Source organism: Triticum dicoccoides, chromosome 3A (genome assembly GCF_002162155.2).
Source record: "Triticum dicoccoides isolate Atlit2015 ecotype Zavitan chromosome 3A, WEW_v2.0, whole genome shotgun sequence".
Taxonomy (NCBI): domain Eukaryota; kingdom Viridiplantae; phylum Streptophyta; class Magnoliopsida; order Poales; family Poaceae; genus Triticum; species Triticum dicoccoides.
The window spans coordinates 628,327,371-628,338,513 of NC_041384.1; positions in this window are offsets into that span (position 1 = coordinate 628,327,371).

An 11,143-nucleotide genomic window follows, 5' to 3' on the forward strand; every position below is an offset into this window, starting at 1 on the left:
TTTTCTTCATAGGGGAGTCGTTCCTGCAGTTAGTGCCAACATATCTAGCAAATACTTCACCATTCTGATTTTTGAACAGTTTATAGTTAGAGTCAATTGACTCATCATCAGAATGAGGAGTTTCACATGCAAATCCAGATAAGTTAGATGGATCAACTGGAGGTCCCTTTGCAGCAACCCATGTAGTTTTGGGGTACTGCTCAGGCTTCCAATATGTAACATCAGCATTGAGTTTCCTCTCAAAGGCGATACCCTCTTTCCTAGGGTTCCTATTGAGGATCTGCTTTTTAAGCACATCACAAAGAGCCTGATGCCCTTTGAGGCTTTTGTACATGCATGTTGTGTACAATTCCTTCAGCCCTGCATCGTCAGTGATACTAGCAATGTCCTCAGATAAGGAATTAGTGATAGCAGAGGCATGTGAAGAATTTGAAACATTAGCAGCATTTGAACATTCAGGTGAAGAATTAGCAGATTCACGTTTAATGCACTTCAAGCATGAAGGAACAAATTCTTCCTGAGATGCGCTGATTTGTTGAGCAAGTAATGAATCGCGCTCCTTCTGAAGATCTTCATAACTCACTCTTAGCTTCTCAAGGTCTTGATTTCTTTGAAGAAATTCAGAAGAAAGCTTCTCATGGTCAGATAAGAGAGTGTTATGTTGATCTTGAAGGGTGTCATACTTAGTATGAGGTCTCTGAAGACTTTCGGCCAAAGCTTTTGACTGATCCATTTCTTCACCCAACACATCATCGCTCTTGTTTAGCAAATAGTGAACTTTTTCCAAAGCTCTTTGTTGTTTAGTGGCAAGGGAAGCAAGCTTGACATAGCTGGGTCCAAATTCATCACCAGATTCATCATCACTAGACTCGGATAGGTAGCATTCAGTTACCTCAACATCTTTTACCATAAGGCATGATGCAGAAGATGATGATTCTGGTTCGAATGTCATCGCGTTGAGAGATTCCTTGAAGTCCTCAAACCAAGGATCATGACAGGTTTGATGACCTTCATAGACCTCAAAGAGATGGTCCCAGATGAGCTTCGCATGATCAAGATGCATGATATTCCTAAACTGATTTTGTGACAGACTGGAGCAGATGACATCCTTCACCGTGAGGTTTAGAAGAGTGTGCTTGCGAATGTCATCAGCTTCCGCCATCTTGCACAGATTGGTCAGACCAATCTTAGTGACGGTCCATAGCTCGTTGTTCATCGCCATGAGGCGTTTCTTCATCATGGCCTTCCACTTGGGATACTCGTGACCGTCAAAGATGGGGCATGTCACTTTCGTCATACCTGCGGTCGACATAACTAAAACTCCAGGCGGTTAAACCAAAATCACACAGAACAAGGGAGTACCTTGCTCTGATACCAATTGAAAGTGCGTTATATCGACTAGAGGGGGGTGAATAGGCGATTTTTATGAAATTCTTCACTGAGGAATTTGCTGGTGAGGAAATTCCTTAGCGAAGAACTACTAGCAGCAGAATAAGTACTCAAAAGTAAACATAACAGAATACAAGCATAGTCATCATGATGAAATAAAGACAGGCACAGAGTACAGGAAGCGTAATCATAGGATAACACAGGATGAAGACAGACAGACTGAAGAATTTGAACTGAGGAAATTGAGAAAGTCTTCAGTCAAAGTCTTCAAACACAGATATGAACAAACACACAACACAATTATGAGGAAATGAAAGAGTTGAGGAAATAGAACCAGTAAGCTTGGTGAAGACAATGATTTGGTAGACCAGTTCCAACTGCTGTCTCAGTTGTACGTCTGGTTGGAGCGGCTGAGTATTTAAACTCGAGGACACACAGTCCCGGACACCCAGTCCTGAGCACGCAGCTCAGGACACCCAGTCCTCACCGTATTCTCCTTGAACTAAGGTCACACAGACCTCGTCCAATCACTCGTGGTAAGTCTTCAGGCGACTTCCAAACCTTCACAAACTTGGTCACTCGACGATCCACAATTCCTCTTGGATGCTCTAGACCATGACGCCTAACCGTCTGGAAGAAGCACAGTCTTCAAAGGTAACAAGCGTTGGATCCACGCAGGATCAATCTCTTCAGTGATGCTCAATCACTTGGGGTTTGTAGGTGTTTGGGTTTTGGGTTTTTGGTTTTTCCTCACTTGATGATTTTCGCTCAAAGTCCTCAGAGGATGGGTTGCTCTCAAATGACAAGTGTTAGTTTCTCTCGGAGCAGCCAACCAGCTAGTGGTTGTAGGGGGCGGCTATTTATAGCCTAGGGAGCAGCCTGACATGATAAGACATAAATGCCCTTCAATGATATGACCGTTAGGTGGATAGATATTTTGGGACAGCTGGCGCATAGCACAGCAACGATCGGAATTTTGAGTAGTAAAATCCTCAGGGCTATCATGTTCCTCACTGTGTAGGCAATCCGCACTGGCGAATTTCTAACTCCTTAGTTAGGACAAATTCCTCAAAGACCAGAAGAACTTCGTCTCTCTCACTGTAGAAATTGGCTGAACTGTATGAGATTTCCAATGGCTTCACTCGAAGGGATTGGTAGGTGTAGGATTTTGAGTTGAGCATCACATGGAAATTTTTCCTTAGTATTTCCTCGACCCCCTTTAACAGTACGGTGTTTCCTATGACTCAAGAAAGAGAGAAACAAAACTATGAAAACGAAAGTCTTCAAGCTTCATATTCCTCGCATGAATATCAAGTCTTCACGGACACACCAATTTCTTCACGTTCAAAGTCTTCATGAAAGTCTTCAGAGATACCAAAATCTTTAGTTGAAGATATTCATTTTTAGGGGTCGACTTTTCTTGTAAATATCAAGCTCCTCATAGACTTATAGACCTATGTACACTCACAAATGCATTAGTCCCTTAACCTATAAGTCTTCAATACACCAAAATCACTAAGGGGCACTAGATGCACTTACAATAATCCGAAGAGGAAGAAGACGACGATGACTTTGACACCATTTTAGGCATGGTTTTCAATGATGATGTTCGGCGGCTGATGTCTACTACACAACCTTCTTCTTGTAGACGTTGTAGGGCCTCCAAGTGCAGAGGCTTGTAGGACAGTGGCAAATTTCCCTCAAGTGGATGACCTAAGGTTTATCAATCCATGGGAGGCGTAGGATGAAGATGGTCTCTCTCAAACAACCCTGCAACCAAATAGCAAAGAGTCTCTTGTGTCCCCAACACACCCAATACAATGATAAATTGTATAGGTGCACTAGTTCGGCGAAGAGATGGTGATACAAGTTCTGTTGGAAAAGGCAGTGCCTAGGAGGCACTTAGGCACGCCTAGGCACTAGGCAATGGCCAAACACCTCGCCTAGGGCATAAGCAGAAGTCTAGGCAGAGCAAGTAAGAAATTGTCTACCCAAGCGAGAAATCATGCCATACTGCACTGATATGCCAAAAGGGCCATATTCCAATCGTAGTAGCTGGTAGTTAACATACTTATATGCCCTAAATTAATAAAGTACACATATAATAACCACATATACACCCTGATAGTAAAAAATATATAAGCACCTAGGTTGCGCCTAGGGCGCTTAAGCACCGCCTAGGCACTAGGCAAAGGCCAACCGCCTCGCTTACGCCTACCGCTTTTTCCAACCCATACAAGTGCAATATGGATGGTAGATAAAGGTTTTTGTAATCTGAAAATATAAAAACAGCAAGGTAACTAATGATAAAAATGAGCACAAACAGTATTGCAATGCTAGGAAACAAGGCCTAGGGTTCATACTTTAACTAGTGCAAGTTCTCTCAACAATAATAACATAATTGGATCATATAACTATCCCTCAACATGCAACAAAGAGTCACTCCAAAGTCACTAATAGCGTAGAACAAACGATGGATTATTGTAGGATACGAAACCACCTCAAAATTATCCTTTCTGATCAATCTATTCAAGAGTCCGGAGTAAAATAACACGAAGCTATTCTTTCTGTTCAATCTATCCTAGAGTTCGTACTAGAATAACACCTTAAGACACAAATCAACCAAAACTCTAATGTCACCTAGATACTCCAATGTCACCTCAAGTATCCGTGGGTATGATTATACGATATGCATCACACAATCTCAGATTCATCTATTCAACCAACACAAAGAACTTCAAAGAGTGCCCCAAAGTTTCTACTGGAGAGTCAAGACAAAAACGTGTGCCAACCCCTATGCATAAGTTCACCAGGTCACGGAACCCGCAAGTTGATCACCAAAACATACATCAAGTAGATCACGTGAATATCCCATTGTCACCACAGATAAACACATGTAAGACATACATCAAGTGTTCTCAAATCCTTAAAGACTCAATCCGATGAGATAACTTCAAAGGGAAAACTCAATTCATCACAAGGAGATAGAGGGGGAGAAACATCATAAGATCCAACTATAATAGCAAAGCTCGCGATACATCAAGATCGTTCCGAATCAAGAACTCGAGAGAGAGAGAGAGAGATCAAACACATAGCTACTGGTACATACCCTCAGCCCCGAGGGTGAACTACTCCCTCCTCGTCATGGAGAGCGCCGGGATGATGAAGATGGCCACCGAAGAGGGGTTCCCCCCTCCAGCAGGGTGCCGAAACGGGTCTAGATTGGTTTTCGGTGGCTATGGAGGCTTGCGGCAGTGAAACTCCCGATCTAGGTTATGTTCTGGAAGTTTGGGTATATATAAGAGGTTTTGGCGTCGGGAACAAGTCAGGGTGGTCACCGAGGCGCCCACAGGATAGGGGGCGCGCCCAAGGGGTAGGGTGCCCCCCACCCTCGTGGGTGCCTTGGGACTCTTCTGGCCCATCTTCGATACTCCGTGGGCTTCTTCTGGTCCAAAAATAATCTCCGTGAAATTTCAGGTCAATTGGACTCAGTTTGGTTTTCCTTTTCTGCGATACTCAAAAACAAGGAAAAACAGAAACTGGCACTAGGCTCTAGGTTAATAGGTTAGTCCCAAAAATCATATAAAATAATATATGAATGCATATAAAACATCCTAGATGGATAATATAATAGCATGGAACAATCAAAAATTATAGATACGTTGGAAATGTATCAGCGGCCGAGGAGAGGATCACAATTTGGCCGCATACACATCAACCATGATAGAGCGGAGGGTCATGCGAAGATCATGAGAGACTACTTTGACCCAAAGCCAACCTATCCGGAGAAGTATTTTTGCCGGCGCTTTCGGAGGCTATGCAATCAATGACTATGTCTGCATTGGTGAAGACACAATCTTGGAGGCTGTTCGAAGGTTCACTAAAGTAGTGATCGCTGTCTTTCGCCTGGAGTACTTGAGAGAACCAACCGAGGAAGACATCCAGAGGCTGATGACTGAGGGTGAAGTAAGAGGATGGCCTGGGATGCTTGGATCACTTGACTGTATGCATTGGACATGGAAGAATTGCCCTGCAGGGTGGATAGGGTCAGTACAAAGGTCACTACAACGATCCAACGATCCTTCTTGAGGCAGTTGCATCGAAGGATCTTTGGATATGACATTCATTCTTTGGTTTTCCTGGCTCTCACGTTGACTTGAATGTGCTGTCGAGATCACTGTTGTTTTTTAGGCTTATTAAAGGTGAAGCTCCTGCTTGCAACTACTGGGTCAACGGGCACAACTACTCGATGGGTTACTACCTTACGGATGGCATCTATCCACCATGGGCCACCTTGGTCAAAACAATTATGCGTCCAAAAGGTAACAAAAACATTCACTTTGCCCAATGTCAAGAAGTTGCTAGGAAAGATGTTGAGAGAGCCTTCGATGTGCTTCAGAAGCATTTTGCAATTGTTCATGACCCTGCTGAGTACTGAAACTGCAAGGTTCTATGGCGTATCATGATTTGAATAATTCAGTTTGTAAGCTTTGAACTCGGTTTGTAAACTATATTCGTGATTTGCTTGAACATTCAAATTTATGTTTAGTTTCTATATATGTGTTAATATGTAGTTGCAATATATACTAGAATTGTAAATTGCAAAGTTTAGAAAATACAAAAATTTACTCTGTTATATATAGGAAATCGGCTAGGTCCGGCCAAAATTTATTGAAATATCCGCATAGTGGAAGAAGACGACGATGACTTCACTAAGGGTTTACTTCACCGGATACTCCACTTTTTTTGGGATATATTAGTAATGTCCTTATAGAGGTATGATATACGTGTGTGCGTTTATAGGAACGAGTATTGCGAGCATCTCCGACTGTGTTGTGTTATTGAAAAAGTCAAAACGTCACAATGTGTTTTTTTTGAGACAACCTCGCGAAGCTTTTTATTATGCCGTCACAATGTTTACAGGGATGAAAGAAAGGTCACTCGGATTGCCTAACCACACACGGCGGCCAATCCCAAGTGAAAAAGCATGCTTCGCTAAGTTGTGAGCCTCGAAATTCGAGCTCCTAAATTCGTGATTGAAAGAACACAAAGTAAAAGTTTTAGAGTGGTCTATAATCTCACGAATAACAGCACCATAAGTAGCTGCGCTGCCCTTGTTGATATCCTCGATAACCACCTTGCAATCGGAAGATACAAAAATCCTGCGCTCATAAAGATCTTCAGCCAATGCTAGCGACTCCCGGACTGCAATTGCCTCCAGAGTTGTAGGGTCCTCAATTCCCGTTAGAGTAAAAACAGATGCACCCAAAAACAAGCCCTAATGATCCCTACAAATTGCTGCAACTGCTCCTGCAGCATGTCTTCTGTTAATCACCGCATCTACATTGATCTTAACCATGTTCTCTGGAGGGGGGATCCAGTGATTCAGTCGGGTCTGCACCTCCCGTGGTTCACTTGTTGGCTTCTGTAGCACCTGAAGATCGCTTATAAAGAGTTTACAAAAGCATTTGTGGAAAAAGGAGTCTGATGTATATCCTCGTGAATCACTTTCCTTCTAGCGTACCAAATGCCCAAAGTGTAATGCCCATCCTTGTAAATTCCTCATGAGATAGAAGATTTTACATGTTGAACAACCAGCTTCTAGCATTTGTGTTTGCATCCCTGCTCATCTGCTCCACTATGGAATCCGGCGCCAATGCCCATACTGACCGCGCCATGGAACACTCGAGCAGCCCGTGTCGCCAAGAGTCCGCCGAGCCGCACAACCGGCACATCGACGTAGTGGCCATATTGCGGTGGTGAAGGAGATCGCTAGTAGGGATTGATTCCCTGGCCAGGTGCCAGAGAAAGACACGGATCTTGTTTGGTACTTGCGTGCGCCACAGCATGGTCCATCCGTTGCTCTCATCGACGCTGGATGGTCCTCCCGTCTGATATAACCAATCCTCTCTGGTGAGCTTAGTTTTCGGAATCATTCTGTATGCAGAGCGCACAGAGAAATTACCCCGAATCTCCTTGCTCCAGGCCCAAAAATCATCAACATGTCTCGTACACAGCGGTATTTTAAGTATTGCCTCTGCATCTACGGGTATGAAAACAGACCGGACCAGCTCCTCCTTCCACGATGAGGTAGTGTGCTCAATCAGCTCGTGCACATACGTTGGCGGATCGGCCACCAGAGATGTCATAGGCCGCATTATATCCCCTTTGGGGATCCAGTTGTGTTCCCATATGAGAGTATCTTCTCCAGTCCCAATCCTACGTATGACACCTTGCTTCATTATATCTCTGCCGTCCAGTATCGCACGCCATATTTGAGATGGATGTGAGCCCAACTCAGCATGTAGAATATCACAGTGAGGAAAATATGCAGCCTTAAGTATGAGCGAGCTGAGAGTATTGGGAGTTTGAAGAAGCCTCCATGCCTGTCTCGCTAGCAACGCGAGGTTAAAAAGCTCGAGGTCACGGAAGCCCAATCCTCCCATGTGTTTAGGCCTTGTCATAATATCCCATGCCACCCAGGATGGCTTACGTTTACCTTGTTTACTGCCCCACCAGAACTACCTAATTATCGAAGTGACATTCTCACACAGGCCCCGGGGAAGTCTGAAGCATGCCATTGAGTAGACAGGAATTGCTTGAGCAACTGATTTAATAAGAATCTCCTTCCCCGCTGCTGAAAGAAGCTTCTCCATCCACCCTTTAATCTTCTCCCACACACGGTCACGCAAATATTTGAAGGTACCATTCTTTGAGTGTCCCACATCCGTTGGCATACCCAAATATTTATCACTCAATGATTCCTTATGGACTCCCACCGCTTGTTTAACATTATCACGCACCACCTGCGGGCAACCTCGACTGAAGAAAATAGATGATTTCTCATTGTTCACCCTCTGACCCGATGCTCCACAGTAAGCATTCAGCAGGTTTGATACCGCATGTGCCCCCTCTGCACTTGCCTTGAAAAACAGCAGGCTGTCATCTGTAAACAAAAGGTGGTTAATAGACGGAGCTGTGGGTGCCACCTTGATTCCGCCAAGTACTGATGACTGAGAACTGGATTTTAAAAGGAATGAAAGGCCCTCTGCTGCAATAAAAAAAAGTAAGGGGAGATGGGATCTCCCTGTCAAATACCTCTCGAAGGTTTAAACTGATCTAGCTTCTCTCCATTAAAAAGAACTGAGAAGGATATCGAAGTCACCATGTTCATTACTATGTTCACCCAAGACTGAGCAAATCCTAACTTGGTCATGATAGCCTTCAAATATTGCCACTCCACCCGATCATAGGCCTTCATCATGTCAAGTTTGAGAGCACAAGAACTATTCGATTTTGCTCTAGACCTTTTCATGAAATGCAAGCACTCATAGGCACATATGATGTTATCAGTTATGAGTCTCCTTGGGACAAGGCTGATTGCTCCTCAGAGATGATGTCCGGAAGAATCTGCTTGAGCCTGTTTGCAACCACCTTCGAAGCAATCTTGTATAACACATTGCATAAACTGATAGGTCTAAACTAAGGGAGTAGTGTTGGATTCATTACCTTTGGTATTAGAACCAAAACAGTATCATTTATGCTCTCAGCACTCTCCTCCCCTCTTACAATTCTGAGGACGGCTCTAGTGACCTCCTCCCCGCATAAAGACCAATGTCTTTGGTAAAATGTGTTGGGAAACCATCAGGACCCGGCGCCTTTGTTGGTGCCATCTGAAACAGGGCTATTTTCACCTCGTCGCTGGTATATGGTGCGCATAAAATATCATTCATCCCTGATGTTACCTTCTGCAGTACATGCATCAACACCTCGTCCATGCCCGTCACTCCTTCCGATGTGTACAGGTTCTGGTAAAACTCATTGACCATCTCCCTTAGGTCTCCAGGATCATCAATAAGCACGCCAAGTGAGTTAGCCAGTGCCTTAATCATATTCTTCTTTCTCCGGATGCTTGCTCTCAAATGGAAATTTTTTGTGTTTTTATCCCCTGCGGCCAGCCACTCTATCCTGGATCTTTGACGCCACATCAACTCCTCCCGATGGTAGAGCTCCACCAACTTATCATTGATCTTGATCTCCGCATGTGACGGTCCAGTCCTCCCCGGATTCCCTCTCAAGCGCTCAAGTTCAGCTTTAAGAGATTTTATCTCCTTTCGGACGCTGCCGAAAGTGTCATTGTTCCACCTAGACAGGTCTGTAGCAAGATCAGACATCTTCCTCCTAATCTCCTCAACTGTATGGCCCGGGTGTTTTGAGTTCCACCTCTCCAGAATGGTGTCCCTCCACTGCTCGTGGGTCTCCCACATGGTCTCGTACCTGAAAGAACGTTTACATGTAGGCCTATGATGCTCATTAATCTCCAGTAGAATAGGACAATGGTCCGAAGTTGCAGCAGTGAGGTGTGATAGGCTTGCAAGAGGGAATTGAGCGCTCCACTCAGCCGATCCAAGAGCCCTATCCAGCCTCACACGGGTAAAAGTTCCTCCAGCGACCTTCTTCTCAAAAGTCCAAAAGTGTCCCTTATAGCCCAGGTCCATCAACATGCAAACATCAACAGTGTCTCAAAAAGCCTGAATTTGGGCATTGCTGCGCTGTCCAATACCCACATGTTCGTCCGGACGTAGAACCTCGTTGAAATCACCAATACAGAGCCAAGGGAGTGCACTCAAAGTACTTATATTTTTTAACACTGTCCAAGTTTGGTGTCGGAGATGCGTTTGTGCCTCTCCATATACACAAGTAAGCCTCCATGGATCCTTGCCAGGATCAACAACCGAGCAATCAATATGATAACACAAGTAACCCAAAATATCAAATTTTATTGGATTGTTCCAGAAAACTCCAATTCCTCCACTCCTCCCTTGACTATCTATAGCATAACAATTATCATAACCCAATGTTCCAGCAAGAGCTTCTACCCTACCTCTCTCTACTTGAGTTTCTACGATACAGAGGATAGGGGGGCAAACTTCTTCGCTAGATCGTGAAGCTCATTAACTGTCGCGGCGTTGCCCGCGCCACGACAGTTCCAGCATAAGGTATTCATTGCACCCGGCGTTCCTCCGAGGTGGAGGACGCCGATTTGGGATCTAGGGTTGTAACAATCTTTTGTAACCTTCTCTGTTGACATCTTGGTCCGCTTCGGCTCTTGCTTGGAGCTTGGACTGACTGGAGGGGGGGGGCGCCGGTAGCATCAGCGGGGTCTTCCCTGCTAAAATATTGGTGTCTGCAGGTGCCACCTGCGCTGGAGGGTTTGCCACCAACAGCTTTGCCTTCATATCATCTTGGGTACGCTTCTGGTTCTCATCGGCCTCTTTCATCGCCGTGTCATGCTCATCTTCTGCTTCAGAGTAGAACTCTGTTGTTGCTCCTCTCCCAGCAGTTTGTCCCGTCCTTCCTGCACCTCTTCCACGACCTCCACGAACACCTCTTCCCCCATTGGGATTCTGCCCCGGTCCCGGTCCAACACCTCTGAACCACCCCGCGCGCAGTTCTTTAAACACTAAAGCAGATTTGGCATGGATGCCGTCGCCGTGCTCTTTGTACTGATGTCCCAAGTGGCCGCATACCGCGCACCAGTCCGGTAACCTCTCATATTTAACCTTGAAGATCTGCCGCTTCCCCTCATGAACTAGACTGACAGCATTCTTAAGAGGCTTGTGTACATCAATGCGGATTCTCACTCTGTAGAAATTACCCTCGAAATCTTGTGACTTAGGTTCAGCATATATATATATATATTCTCCCACCTTCCTTGCAAGGGGTTTGATGAGAGGGTAGAAGCCATCAGGTA